Source organism: Triticum aestivum, chromosome 2B (assembly GCF_018294505.1).
Source record: "Triticum aestivum cultivar Chinese Spring chromosome 2B, IWGSC CS RefSeq v2.1, whole genome shotgun sequence".
Taxonomy (NCBI): Eukaryota; Viridiplantae; Streptophyta; class Magnoliopsida; order Poales; family Poaceae; genus Triticum; species Triticum aestivum.
In genome coordinates, this window is record NC_057798.1 from 409,662,895 (window position 1) to 409,679,223 (window position 16,329).

A 16,329-nucleotide genomic window follows, 5' to 3' on the forward strand; every position below is an offset into this window, starting at 1 on the left:
CGCATAATGTCGGTCCAGGCCGCTTCATCCAACAATACCGCCGAACCAAAGTGTGACATGCTGGTAAGCAGTATGACTTGTATCGCCCACAACTCACTTGTGTTCTACTCGTGCATATAACATCTATGCATAAAACCTAGCTCTGATACCACTGTTGGGGAACGTAGTAATTTAAAAAAAATCCTACGCACATGCAAGATCATGGTGATGCATAGCAACGAGAGGGGAGAGTGTTGTCCACGTACCCTCGTAGACCGAAAGCGGAAGCATTAGCATAACGCGGTTGATGTAGTCGTACGTCTTCACGATTCGACCGATCAAGTACCAAACGCACGGCACCTCCGAGTTCAGCACACGTTCAACTCGATGACGTCCCTCGAACTCCAATCCAGCCGAGCTTTGAGGGAGAGTTCCCTTAGCACAATGGCGTGGTGACGATGATGATGTTCCACCGACGCAGGGCTTCGCCTAAGCACTGCTATGATATTATCAAGGTGGATTATGGTGGAGGGGGGCACCGCACACGGCTAAGAGATCCAAGGGATCAATTGTTGTATCTATGGGGTGCCCCCTCCTCCATATATAAAGGGGGGGGAGGAGGAAAGGGCCGGCCAAGGGGAGAGGCGCGCCCTAGGGGGGCAATCCTACTCCAAGTAGGTTTGTCCCCCCCTTCCCTATTCCAAGAAGGAGAAGGGGGACGGAGGAGGTGGAGAGAAGGAAGGAGAGGGGGTCGCCGCCCCCTTCACTTGTCCAATTCGGACTGGGGCAAGAGGGGCCGCGCGCCACCTCCTGGCTGCCCTCTCTCTTCTCCACTAAGGACCATAAGGCCCAATAGCTTCCCGGGGGGGGTCCCGGTAACCCCCGGTACTCCGGTATATGCCCGAAACCTCCCGAAACTATTCCGGTGTCCAAACATAGTCGTCCAATATATCGATCTTTACATCTCGACCATTTCGAGACTCATCGTCATGTCCGTAATCACATCCGGGACTCCGAACTACCTTCGGTACATCAAAACACATAAACTCATAATATAACCGTCATTGAATTTTAAGCTTGCGGACCCTACGGGTTCGAGAACTATGTAGACATGACCAAGACACGTCTCCGGTCAATAACCAATAGCGGCACCTGGATGCTCATATTGGCTCCCACATATTCTACGAAGATCTTTATCGGTCAAACCGCATAACAACATACGTTGTTCCCTTTGTCATTGGTATGTTACTTGCCCGATATTTGATCATCGGTATCTCAATACCTAGTTCAATCTCGTTACCGGCAAGTCTCTTTACTCATTCCGTAACACATCATCCCGCAACTAACTCATTAGTTACAATACTTGCAAGGCTTATAGTGATGTGCATTATCAAGTGGGGCCAGAGATACCTCTCCGACAATCGGAGTGACAAATCCTAATCTCGAAATACGCCAACCCAACAAGTACCTTCGGAGACACCTATAGAGCACCTTTATAATCACCCAGTTACGTTGTGATGTTTGGTAGCACACAAAGTGTTCCTCCGATAAACGGGAGTTGCATAATCTCATAGTCACAGGAACATGTATAAGTCATGAAGAAAGCAATAACAACATACTAAACGATCAAGTGCTAAGCTAACAGAATGGGTCAAGTCAATCACATCATTCTCTAATGATGTGATCCCGTTAATTAAATGACAACTCATGTCTATGGCTAGGAAACTTAACCATCTTTGATTCAACGAGCTAGTCAAGTAGAGGCATACTAGTGACACTATATTTGTCTATGTATTCACACATGTATTATGTTTCCGGTTAATACAATTCTAGCATGAATAATAAACATTTATTATGAAATAAGGAAATAAATAATAACTTTATTATTGCCTCTAGGGCACATTTCCTTCAAAAGTGTGATCAATGTGTTGTATCACTCATTTCCATCCTTATATTCCTTATTCTTTGTCTTCGTTCCTTTACTTTCCTTATTTCTTTGTCGCAATCCTTTCATTCCTCCTCTGCATATTAATTCCTAAGACAACTCCTTGATACTAGGAATCTTAAAACCATATATAAATTGGAAGAATTTTATGTAAGGTAGCGTGGGTGGAATTTTGTATAGCGTCAGAACTGTGCAACTTTAATGGGCCGGCCCGTAGTATTTTATCTCTACTCCTAATGAAGCAGTTGGTAGTCTCCGCCTGTCAATTTTCGTCCCACATACACGGTTTTTTCGTCCTCGATCCCACCTCCCACCTTCCGGCAGGTAATCACCCCCTCGACAAAAAAACCCAACCAAAAGAGGGAGCAATGCATCCAGGAGCGATGCCTCGAACGAAAAAAAACCTGCGAAAAAAACCTACGAAAAAATCGACGACTCGCCAATCAACACAAAACTACAGTCGACGAACGTCGTCTCTCTTATCTCCAACACCTCCCTCTTCTCGCCCCAAACCCTAGAGGTATGACGGGCACCGATCTGGTGGCGCCACCACCGCGGATGACCACGTGCCGGCAAGGCCCCCATCTGTCCCTCGCTTGATCCCCTCCGCCCGCTCCTATGGTGTGTGCCACCGAAGCCTCCGGCGGCGCTTGCGTCCTGGGGTCCGCCCCCTATCGCTCAGCCTCGTGTCTGCCGGCGCAGGCGCCGCCACCTAGTCATGTGTGCCGTTCTGGGAGGCTTGACAAGCTGCTGATTAGAGGACACCAACCTAGCCTCAGAGGAGGCCATCCTCGCCAAGTTCGTGTAGGTGTTGGTCGCCTGCGTGCGCGGCCATGCCGCCGCCGTCCCCTGCTACGAATCTCGCTCACTGCAAGCTGCAGAGCCCGTGCCCATCTCCCCTGAGGTAAGGTACAATTTTCTGCTATGTTCTTAAACCATTCTTCTTTTCATGTATTAATGTAAGTCCTGCTAGGAGTAGTACGAACAGTAGTCTTCTGTACTCCAAAATCTGAAAGAGGATACCAATTATGTGATCGGAAAGATATGACCTATAAAAAGAAAAGTCACCAGTCATCGTCACTCCAAGGTATTCAAGTAGGGAAGCATGCATTTGTCGAGATATGCAAGGGCATGCTTCGTGCATTTTGTGTGGATGCTGCCAACGCACATGCATCTTATCTTGCTCTTTTATACCAATTTTTGGTATTTTACCTTTTTAACTGACATAAACACACTATATTTGTTGGCATGGAATATACATTGTAGATATAGTGGGAGAATATCATAGCTGCGCTAAGTAAACGTACTATTGTTTAGAATGATAGTCTCACTAAAATTTTGAAGTTAGAATGGTTTGCCTTACTAATTGTATGTTTTTCATTTTTTTTGTTCAATTTGCTCTCTGCCATATTATACTATTTTTGAGAGTTCATGTAATAGTTCTGAATTTTTTTTCATGTTGCTCAACTCCTTTTCTCTACGCTCTATTAGGCTGCACCATCCTAAGTTTCTATTTTCTATCTGGGCTCCACGACCGGTAGTAGGATGCTCATTAGGCAACCCAAGGTGTGTACGCCCCTACTTCCCCAAGGTACTCAAGCCTCACGCCTAGGCTGACCACGAGGTATGCTTGCCGCCAATCTACTTCAGCCACTGGACAACAGTTCTTCCTTAATTTGCTCCATATATGTGTTGCAGTACCAATGAATTTTCCATTCAACTTTCTAAAGATTTTTGTTCACAGATGTGTGCTGCTGTGAGGCATGTAGCACCACTTCTCCCGACTGCTATCATTAGTGAAAGATCTCATGTCACGGTATGTGGTTAATGTTTTCTGTACCTCGTAATATTTGACTTTGTGAAACTAACCAAATTGTACTAAAGATAGGCGTCATGGTCTCATGGAATGGACATCACATGGCTTATTAGGAACTCTGAGTTCAGCGGGCACCATGCCGAATGTGTTAGATCCACTATTTTAGAGGTGAAGAAACTTTCGGTATTTTATTACAGCACAATCTGTTCTTGTATTTCCTAATCTTGGTTGTTCACTTGCTTTCATTCACAGGGTAAATAGGTCAACCTCTTCCAATACACAATTGCTGAGGTATGTATCAAATGTCTAAATGTTAAAAAAGAACCAGGTTACACCATATGGTTTTGGTTGCTCACCTTGGTTGCTGACCAGGTGTTCAAAAATCTTAGTGAGAGAGGACATTGACGGAGCGAGAATGGAACACAACAAGTTTTGTGTGCGTGTGTGTGTGTGTGTGCATTACCGAAATGTCGCAAAACATGTGAGTCTACATCTAGCTTCCTTACAATTTTCTGTTGGAAATATTTCTTTAAAATGCGAAGCCCTGCACGGATCACTTCACTGTCACTGTCACCGTCACAATGCCGTCATGCTGATGGAACTCATCTACTACCTCGACGCCTTGCTGGATCAAGAAGTCGATGGACATCACCGAGCTGAACGTGTGTAGAACTCGAAGGTGCCGTACGTTCGGTACTCGATCGGTGGATCACGAAGAAAGTTCGACTACATCAATCGCATTGTGAAACGCTTCCGCTTACGGTCTACGAGGGTACGTAGACACACTCTTCCCCTCGTTGCTATGCATCTCCTAGATAGATCTTGTGTGAGTGTAGGAATTTTTCTAAAATTGCATGCTCCATTCCCCAACACATCATGGTGCAATTTGCATGCGCCATGGGTGAAGGTGTTCTGACCATAGTACTTGTGAGAACCAACTGTGGAGAACAGATCAAAGTTACTGCCAATTGGAGCTTCAAGAGGATTCACAGGTATGCTCGATTCAGTTGATTGCATGCACTAGCAATGGAAGAAATGCCCCAAAGGTTTGTGTGGGTTGTACCAACGTCACACCAAAGAAGCACCATCATAGTTGAAGCAGTGGCATCGAATGACTTGTGGATTTCACATGCTTTCTTTGACACGTAGGATTCTAACAATGACATCAATGTGCTCCACCGACCTTCTTTGTTCAAGATACTTCGTGATTGGGAGGCTCTACCATGCAACTACACCGTAAGCAGGCACAATTACAATATGGAGTACTACCTTGCCGATGGTATCTATTCTCAATGGACGGTGTTTGTGAAGACTATATCGGATTCTCATGGTAGGTAAAAATATCTCTTTACACAATCGCAAGAAGGTAGTATGAAGGATGTGGGGAGGGCATTCAGAGTGCTCCAACCTCGTAGGGGTATTGTTTATGGAGCCGCAATGATGTAGGAAGGGAAGACACTTTGCAGTTTATGACATGTTATGTAATCTTGCAGAACATGATTGTTGAGGATGAGGCCAAAGAGGAAGCTCGCACACATGATTTTCAGAAGCCCGAAGTTTAGATCCGCCTCCTGGAACAGGAGGTGGAGCATATTGCCAACTTTCTTGAGATGCATTGACAACTTCGAGATTAACAGATGCACATGCAACTGTTCAATGATTTTGTGGAGCGTATATGACCATATTGGAAATTAATGAAGTAGTTTTTTATCTTTCAATTATGCACTATGAAAAAAAATATGTATGGACCATGTTTGGGTTATGCATTTTTATGAACAAATAATTTATACTAGCACAAATGCCCGTGCGTTGCAACAGGAGAAATTTTTACACGCCTCATGCCTGAGTTAATTATGTTCATCCTCATGTCCTCGTCTCTATTGCGCTCCGTATAATTTTATTTTAATTAGAGAGTTTTCCTTCCTTATTTCTCTAACCGATTACCATCCTTATAACTTACACCTCTTCCTTATTTTGTCTCAATTTCTTTCCTTCCTTTCTTATTCCCTCTCAATTTCTTTCCTTCCTTTTTTCCTTGCTTGTTGGGAATTAGCAAAAGCCAGACCATGACTCATAGCCATCGCTTCTGTGGTGATCACGGCTACTGCAAATGGAATTAATTTACACCGAGCTGTCAGAAAATTATCTCTATCATCCCTCAGTATGGCAAAGTTGTTGGGGAACATAGTAATTTCAAAAAAAATCCTACACACACACAAGATCATCGTGATGCATAGCAACAAGAGGGGAGAGTGTTGTCCACGTACCCTCGTAGACCAAAAGCGGAAGCGTTAGCACAACACGGTTGATGTAGTCGTACGTCTTAACGATCCGACCAATCAAGTACCGAACGCACGGCACCTCCGAGTTCAGCACACGTTTAACTCGATGACGTCCCTCGAACTCCGATCAACCGCGCTTTGAGGAAGAGTTCCGTCAGCACGATGGCGTGGTGACGATGATGATGTTCCACCGACAATACTATCGAGGTGGATTATGGTGGAGGGGGGCACCGCACACGGCTAAGAGATCCAAGGGATCAATTTTTGTATCTATGGGGTGCCCCCCTCCTCCGTATATAGAGGGGGGGGAGGAGGAGAGGGCCAGTCAAGGGGAGAGGCGCGCCCTAGGGGGGGGGGCAATCCTACTCCAAGTAGGTTTGTCCCCCCTTTCCTATTCCAAGAAGGAGAAGGGGGGAGGAGGAGGTGGAGAGAAGGAAGGAGAGGGGGGCCGCCGCCCCCTTCCCTTGTCCAATTCTGACTGGGGCAAGGGGGGTTGCGCGCCACCTCCTGGCTGCCCTCTCTCTTCTCCACTAAGGCCCATAAGGCCCAATAGCTTCTCGGGGGGGGGGGGGGTCCGGTAACCCCCGGTACTCTGGTATATGCCCGAAACCTCCTGGAACTATTCCGGTGTCCAAACATAGTCATCCAATATGTCGATATTTACGTCTCGACCATTTCGAGACTCCTCGTCATGTCCGTGATCACATCCGGGACTCTGAACTACCTTCGGTACATTAAAACACATAAACTCATAATATAACCGTCATCGTATTTTAAGCGTGCGGACCCTCCGGGTTCGAGAACTATGTAGACATGACCAAGACACGTCTCCGGACAATAACCAATAGCGGAACCTAGATGCTCATATTGGCTCCCACATATTCTACGAAGATCTTTATTGGTCAAACCGCATGACAACATACGTTGTTCCCTTTGTCATCGGTATGTTACTTTCCCGAGATTTGATCATCGGTATCTCAATACCTAGTTCAATCTCGTTACAAGAAAGTCTCTTTACTTGTTCCGTAACACATCATCCTGCAACTAACTCATTAGTTACAATGCTTGCAAGGCTTATAGTGATGTGCATTACCGAGTGGGCCCAGAGATACTTCTCCGACAACCGGAGTGACAAATCCTAATCTTGAAATACGCCAACCCAACAAGTACCTTCAGAGATACCTATAGAGTACCTTTATAATCACCCAGTTACGTTGTGACGTTTGGTAGCACACAAAGTGTTCCTCCGATAAACGGGAGTTGCATAATCTCATAGTCATAGGAACATGTATAAGTCATGAAGAAAGCAATAGCAACATATTAAACGATCAAGTGCTAAGCTAATGGAATGGGTCAAGTCAATCACATCATTCTCTAATGATGTGATCCCATTAATCAAATGACAACTCATGTCTATGGCTAGGAAACTTAACCATCTTGTATTCAATGAGCTAGTCAAGTAGAGGCATACTAGTGACACTATGTTTGTCTATGTGTTCACACATGTATTATGTTTTCAGTTAATACAATTCTAGCATGAATAATAAGCATTTATCATGAAATAAGGAAATAAATAATAACTTTATTATTGCCTCTAGGGCATATTTCCTTCAGTCTCCCACTTGCACTAGAGTCAATAATCTAGTTCACATCGCCATGTGATTTAACACCAATATTCACATCTGTATGTGATTAATACCCATAGTTCACATCGTCATGTGATCAACACCCAAAGGGTTTACTAGAGTCAATAATCTAGTTCACATCGCTATGTGATTAACACCCAAAGAGTACTAAGGTATGATCATGTTTTGCTCGTGAGAGAAGTTTAGTCAACGGGTCTGTTACATTCAGAGCCGTATGTATTTTGCAAATATTCTATGTCTTCAATGCTGTGCATGGAACTACTCTAGCTAATTGCTCCCACTTTCAATATGTATCCAGATTGAGACTTAGAGTCATCTGGATCGGTGTAAAAGCTTGCACCGATGTACCTCTTTACGACGGGCTCTTTTATCACGTCCATAATCAAGAAATATTTCCTTAGTCCTTACTAAGGATATTCTTGACCACTGTCCAGTGATCTACTCTTAGATCAAAATTGTACTCCCTTGCAAAATTTGGAGCAAGGTATACAATAGGTCTGGTACACAACATAGCATACTTTATAGAACCTATGAATGAGGCATAGGGAATGACTTTTCATTCTCTTTCTATTTTTTGCCATAGTCGGGTTTTGAGTCTTACTCAACTTCACACCTTGCTACACAGGCAAGAACTCCTTCTTTGACTGTTCCATTTTGAATTACTCAAAATCTTATCAAGGTATGCACTCATTGAAAAATCTTATCAAGCGTATTGATCTATCTCTATAGATCTTGATGCTCAATGTGTAAGCAGCTTCACCGAGGTCTTTCTTTGAAAAACACCTTTCAAATACTCCTTTATGATTTCTAGAAGATTCTACATTATTTCTGATCAATAATATGTCATTCACATATATTTTATCAGAAATGTTGTAGTGCTCCCACTCACTTTCCTGTAAATACAGGCTTCACCGCAAGTCTGTATAAAACTATATGCTTTGATCAACTCATCAAAGTGTATATTCCAACTCCGAGATGCTTGCACTAGTCCATAGATGGCTCACTGGAGCTTGCACATTTTGTTAGCACCTTTAGGATCGACAAAACCTTCTGGTTGCATCATATACAACTCTTCTTTAAGAAATCCATTAAGGAATGTAGTTTTGACATCCATTTGCCAAATTTCATAAAATGCGGCAATTGCTAACATGATTCGGACAAACTTTTAAGCATTGATACTAGTGAGAAAATCTCATTGTATTCAACACCTTGAACTTGTCGAGAACCTTTTTCGACAATTCGAGCTTTGTAGATAGTAACACTACTATCAGTGCCCATCTTCCTCTTGAAGATCCATTTATTTTCTATGGCTTGCCGATCATTGGGCAAGTCAACCAAAGTCCACACTTTGTTCTCATACATGGATCCCATCTCAGATTTAATGGCCTCAAGCCATTTCATGGAATCTGGGCTCATCTTCGCTTCCTCATAGTTCGTAGGTTCATCATGGTATAGTAACATGACTTCCAGAACAGGATTATTGTACCACTCTGGTGCGGTATGTGCTCTGGAAGACCTACGAGGTTCTGTAATAACTTGATCGAAGTTTCATGATCATCATCATTAGCTTCCTCACTAATTGGTGTAGGAATCACTGGGACTGATTTCTGTGATGAACTACTTTCCAATTCGGGAGAATGTACAATTACCTCATCAAGTTCTACTTTCCTCCCACTCACTTCTTTCAAGAGAAACTCCTTCTCTAGAAAGGATCCATTCTTAGCAACGAATATCTTGCCTTCGGATCTGTGATAGAAGGTGTACCCAACAGTTTCCTTTGGGTATTCTATGAAGACGCACTTCTCTGATTTGGGTTCGAGCTTATCAGGTTGAAACTTTTTCACATAAGCATCGCAGCCCCAAACTTTAAGAAACGACAACTTTGGTTTCTTGCCAAACCATAGTTCATAAGGCGTCGTCTCAACGGATTTTGATGGTGCCCTTTTTAAAGTGAATGCAGATGTCTCTAATGCATAATCCCAAAACGACAGTGGTAAAGGTAAGATACATCATAGATTGCACCATATCCAATAAAGTGCGGTTACGATGTTCGGACACACCGTTACGCTGTGGTGTTCCATGTGGCGTGAGCTGTGAAACTATTTCATATTGTTTCAAATGAAGGCCAAACTCGTAACTCAAATATTCTCCTCTACGATCAGATTGTAGAAACTTTATTTTCTTGTTACGATGATTCTCCACTTCACTCTGAAATTCTTTGAACTTTTCAAATGTTTCAGACTTGTGTTTCATTAAATAGATATACTCATATCCGCTCAAATCATCTGTGAAGGTTAGAAAATAACGATACCCGCCACGAGCATCAACACACATTGGAGCGCATACATCGGTATGTATTATTTCGAACAAGTCAGTAGCTCGTTCAATTGTTCCGGAGAACGGAGTTTTTAGGCATCTTGCCCAAAAGGCACGGTTCGCAAGTATCAAATGATTCATAACCAAGTGATTCCAAAAGTCCATCTTAACGGAGTTTCTTCATGCGCTTTACACCGATATGACCCAAACGGCAATGCCACAAATAAGTTGCACTATCATTATCAATTTTGCATCTTTTGGCATCAATATTATGAATATGTGTATCACTACGATCGAGATCCAACAAACTATTTTCATTAGGTGTATGACCATCGAATGTTTTATTCATGTAAACAGAACAACAATTATTCTCTGACTTTAAATGAATAACCGTATTGTAATAAACATGATCAAATCATACCCATGCTCAACGCAAACGCCAAATAACATTTATTTAGGTTTAACACTAATCCCGAAAGTATAGGGAGTGTGCGATGATGATCATATCAATCTTGGAACCACTTCCAACACACATTGTTACTTCACCCTCAACTAGTCTCTGTTTATTCCGTAACACCTTTTTCGAGTTACTATTTTTTAGCAACCGAACAAGTATCAAATACCCAGGGGCTACTATAAACACTAGTAAGGTACATATGAATAACCTGTATATCAAATATACCCTTGTTCACTTTGTCATCCTACTTATCCACCAAATATTCAGGGTATTTCCACTTCCAGTGACCATTTCCTTTGCACTAGAAGCACTCAGTTTCAGGCTTTGGTCCAGCTTTGGGCTTCTTCACGGGAGTGACAACTTGCTTGCCATTCTACTTGAAGTTTCCCTTTCTTTCCCTTTGCCCTTTTATTGAAACTAGTGGTCTTGTCAATCATCAACACTTGATGCTCTTTCTTGATTTCTACCTTCGTCGATTTCAACATCATGAAGAGCTCGGGAATCGTTTTTGTCATCCCTTGCATACTATCGTTCATCACGAAGTTCTAGTAACTTGGTGCTGGTGACTAGAGAACTCTGTCAATCACTATCTTATCTGGAAGATTAACTCCCACTTGATTCAAGCGATTGTAGTACCCAGACAATCTGAGCACATGCTCACTAGTTGAGCAATTCTCCTCAATCTTTTAGCTATAGAACTTGTTGGAGACTTCATATCTCTCAACTCGGGTATTTGCTTGAAATATTAACTTTAACTCCTGGAACATCTCATATGGTCCATGACGTTTAAAACGTCTTTGAAATCCCGATTCTAAGCCGTTTAAGCATGGTCCACTAAACTATCAAGTAGTCATCATATTGAGCTAGCCAAACGTTCATAGCGTCTGCATCTCCTCCTGCAATAGGTCTGTCACCTAGCGGTGCATCAATGACATAACTCTTCTGTGCAGCAATGAGGATAATCCTCAGATCACGGATTCGATCCGCATCATTGCTACTAACATCTTTCAACATAGTTTTTCTCTAGGAACATATCAAAATAAACATACACTACTAGGGAAAACCCTAGTAGTAGCGCGGGTTTTGAGGCTATCAGCAGCGCGGGCACCCGCGCTACCAATAAGGCGCTACAGCTAACTGTTAGTAGTAGCGCTGTCTGTGCCCGCGCTACTACTATTGACTATATCAGCAGCGCGTTTCCTGAACGCGCTGCTATTAGTTAGCTGTAGCGATTTCCTGCGCCCGCGCTGCTGTTATATCTTTCACCATTTCCCCACTCCAGCTTCAATAAACTGCAATTTCCAGATACTAGGTACTACTAGATATCAATTTCATAAAGCATTATAGGTACTAGGTAGTACTCCCTCGGTTCCAAATTACTCGTCGTGGTTTTAGTTCAAATTGGAACTAAAACCACGACGAGTAATTTGGAACCGAAGGAGTACTAGATAACAATTTCATATATACTCAACATGCATCCTCAAGCAGTACAAGGTGACATCGACGACGATCATCATATTTAGTTCTAGATGATATCGACGACGATCATCATATGTAGTTCTACATGATATCGACGACGATCATTCAATAGCCACACACACATATGTAGTTCTAGATGATATCGACGATGATCATCATCCTCAAGCCTGGGCGGTGGGTGTTCCTGATAGTAATTAGGATGGCCTGTCCAACACGAAGATTCTTGCCAACGAGGAATCTCTTCCACCCAACCGAATTTAAGTGTGTGCGACCGTCTGTGTCCATGCGGTAAGTACAGGTGGTGACGGAGCCCCTTGCGGTAAGGCGTAGTCCAGCTGAGCCTTCTTCATCAGGCTCGATACCACAACTCACAGATAGGTTCTTTGGCAATTTCTGAATAAGAAAAACATATCAATTAATAAATAGCCTCACACATACTCTTGCAAATATATTTCTATTAAGTCTAGATTCCACACAACATATCATTGGACTCTACACTAAGCATATCATCGGATAATTTGCATTTGTAAGTATAACATACCATATCATGTCGATCGACCATGGTACTTGTCAGGCGGGTCACGAATGGCACCCCGACAAAGTCAGCACATGGTGGAATTATGTGCCATAGGTTGCACACCTCCTCCTCGCTCAGCCTCATTCTTTGAGCTACGATGGCTTCATGAAGTGGGTCCTCATTATCTTCATCATCTTCGTCATCTTCATCATCTTCGTCATCTTCATCATGTTCCACCAGATTGAGATAAATGACAGCCAGCTTGGGTCTTTCTGCTCTGAAGGAGAAGCTGATCAACTCACCACCAGTAAGACGCATGCGGGCGAGGAAGCGGGCCCATCCATCTCCTCCAATCTGCGACATATTGCGTCCTTTCTCGACCTCCATAGTGTACGGCCCCCCAAGAGCCTCAAATGTCACAGTGTCTCCTGTCAGCTTGTTGAATGTCAACCTCACATTGCATGGGACGGTCTGTGTAAGAAAAGAAAAATGACACAATGCAGTAATGCCAACACTAAAAATAAAATAGTTGTTACATTTCATCTAATTTCTTACTGCCGCATGACGAAAACTCGGCTAGAAGTAGATGCCAAACAGCTTGCCAGTTGCAAGGCTGCTGGCGCACCTTTACTTGCACAGTCGACATAGTGGTGATGGTGGTGGCGCCATTTTCTTAAAGCAATATGAGCAAAGGATTAATGATTCACTTCACAGGAAAGAAAAACAGTAGCATGTGATATTTTCCTAAAGCAATATGAGCAAAGCATCCTAAATCAACTAAATCAACTAGCATACTAAATCCAGTAGCATCCTAAATCAACTAGCATACTAAATCCAGTAGCATACTAAATCAACTAAATCAAAATGTTCTAAATCAACTAAATCAACTAGCCTACTAAATCAACTAAATCAACTAGCCTACTAAATCAACTAAATCAACTAGCCTACTAAATCAACTAATCAAATGTCTAAATCAACTAAATCAACTAGCCTACTAAATCAACTAAATCAACTAGCCTACTAAATCAACTAAATCAAAATGTTCTAAATCAACTAAATCAACTAGCTTACTAAATCAACTGAATCATATCAACTAAATCAGAATGTTGCATATGAACTAGCCTACTAAATCAAAATGTAGCAGGGAGGAGGGAGAAGGAGGGGCGACTTGAGGAGGGAGAAGAGAGTAGGACGGAGGAGGAAGGCGCAGCGAGGAGGGGCTGGCCGGCGGAGAGTGGAGGGAGAAGGAAGGAGGAAGGCGGAGCGAGGAGGGGATGGCCGGCGGCGAGTGGAGGGAGAATGGAGGAGGAAGGCCAAGCGAGGAGGGGTTGGCCAGTGGAGGGAGGACGGAGGAGGAGGCCGGTACCGAGTCCAGCGAGGAGGATGAGGCGACGGCGGCGCAGATCGGAGGAGGGGCGACGAGGGGGAGATCGAGTGTGTGTGTGTGAGTGTGATCTGGATCGGATAGGTGAGGGGGGAGATGGAATGGCTTAGCAGTAGCGCGCTATAGCAAAGTGCGCTACTGCTAAACGACCTATCAGTAGCGCCTTCAACCGAGAACACGCTGCTGCTATGTTAGACATAGACATAAAAAAATACATTGATCATCAATTGTCTTTTTCTGTACAATCTGATTTGTCAATAGGAATCCTCGACAGTTGGTTTAGGAACAGGCGAGGATTCCTATTGCGGCCACAGATCCTACACATAGAGTTCAATGAAAACCAAGTGCTTGTGAAAGTTGTAGATAGAACGTATTTAAGGTGGTACAAACTCTCTTCACGGAGTGAGGTGGGACTAAATTTTTGTAGTAACCTTAGTAGTAGCGATTATAGCATAAATGCGCTGCTGCTACGATCCTTAGCAGTATCGCCCTTTGTTCCAACGCGCTGCTGCTATAATTGGCCTCACCGCGGCGTCATGGAAATTTTAGCAATAGCGCGTCCTGCTGTGTGCGCGCTACTGATAAACTAGTATCAGCAGCGCTGTTTTAAAGTGAGCGCTACTGCTAAGTAGCAGCAGCGCCTGATTTTAAAGCGCGCTGCTGGTAAGATTCTGTGTATAGGCTTTTCCCTAGTAGTGATAGGGAAGTAACAACGCGAGCTATTGATCTACAACATAATTTGCAAAATACTATCAGGACTAAGTTCATGATAAATTAAAGTTCAATTAATCATGTTACTTAAGAACTCCCACTTAGATAGACATCCCTCTAACCATCTAAGTGATCACGTGATCCAAATCAACTAAACCATAACCGACCATCACGTCAAATGGAGTAGTTTTCAATGGTGAACATCACTATGTTGATCATATCTACTATATGATTCACGCTCGACCTTTCGGTCTCAGTGTTCCAAGGCCATATCTGCATATGCTAGGCTCATCAAGTTTAACCTGAGTATTCTGCGTGTGTAAAACTGGCTTGCACCCGTTGTAGATGGACGTAGAGCTTATCACACCCGATCATCACATGGTGTCTGGGCACGACGAACTTTGGCAACGGTGCATACTCGAGGAGAACACTTTTATCTTGAACTATAGTGAGAGATCATCTTATAATGCTACCGTCAATCAAAGCAAGATAAGATGCATAAAAGATAAACATCACATGCAATCAATATAAGTGATATGATATGGCCATCATCATCTTGTGCTTGTGATCTCCATCTCCGAAGCACCGTCATGATCACCGTCGTTACCGATGTGACACCTTGATCTCCATCGTAGCATCGTTGTCGTCTCGCCAACTATTGCTTCTACGACTATCGCTACCGCTTAGTGATAAAGTAAAGCAATTACAGGGCGATTGCATTGCATACAATAAAGCGACAACCATATGACTCCTGCCAGTTGTCGATAACTCGGTTACAAAACATGACCATCTCATACAATAAAATATAACATCATGCCTTGACCATATCACATCAAAACATGCCCTGCAAAAACAAGTTATACGTCCTCTACTTTGTTGTTGCAAGTTTTATGTGGCTGCTACGGGCTAAGCAAGAACCGTTCTTACCTACGCATCAAAACCACAACGATAGTTCGTCAAGTTAGTGTTGTTTTAACCTTCTCAAGGACCGGGCGTAGCCACACTCGGTTGAACTAAAGTTGGAGAAACTAACACCCGCTAGTCACCTGTGTGCAAAGCACGACGGTAAAACTAGTCTCGCGTAAGCGTACGCATAATGTCGGTCCAGGCCGCTTCATCCAACAATACCGCCGAACCAAAGTGTGACATGCTGGTAAGCAGTATGACTTGTATCGCCCACAACTCACTTGTGTTCTACTCGTGCATATAACATCTATGCATAAAACCTGGCTCTGATACCACTGTTGGGGAACGTAGTAATTTAAAAAAAAATCCTACGCACATGCAAGATCATGGTGATGCATAGCAACGAGAGGGGAGAGTGTTGTCCACGTACCCTCGTAGACCGAAAGTGGAAGCATTAGCATAACGCGGTTGATGTAGTCGTACGTCTTCACGATTCGACCGATCAAGTACCAAACGCACGGCACCTCCGAGTTCAGCACACGTTCAACTCGATGACGTCCCTCGAACTCCAATCCAGCCGAGCTTTGAGGGAGAGTTCCCTTAGCACAACGGCGTGGTGACGATGATGATGTTCCACCGACGCAGGGCTTCGCCTAAGCACTGCTATGATATTATCAAGGTGGATTATGGTGGAGGGGGGCACCGCACACGGCTAAGAGATCCAAGGGATCAATTGTTGTATCTATGGGGTGCCCCCTCCTCCGTATATAAAGGGGGGGGGAGGAGGAAAGGGCCGGCCAAGGGGAGAGGCGCGCCCTAGGGGGGCAATCCTACTCCAAGTAGGTTTGTCCCCCCCCCCCTTCCCTATTCCAAGAAGGAGAAGGGGGACGG

At 43.7% G+C, this 16,329-nt stretch overlaps 1 long non-coding RNA gene across 3 annotated transcripts; it reads left to right on the forward strand.

The window, feature by feature from the left end:
* The first annotated feature begins 2,391 nt into the window (after positions 1–2,391).
* LOC123041303 (uncharacterized) lies at positions 2,392–4,223 on the forward strand. Of its 3 annotated transcripts, none has more exons than XR_006418462.1 (6): positions 2,392–2,833; positions 3,416–3,548; positions 3,669–3,740; positions 3,813–3,908; positions 3,993–4,031; positions 4,113–4,223. It is a non-coding gene; the product is annotated as an uncharacterized lncRNA (long non-coding RNA). The 3 variants fall into 3 exon arrangements; XR_006418463.1 differs by having other exon boundaries at positions 2,392–2,828; positions 3,809–3,908; XR_006418461.1 differs by having other exon boundaries at positions 2,392–2,828.
* Positions 4,224–16,329: the final 12,106 nt, after the last annotated feature.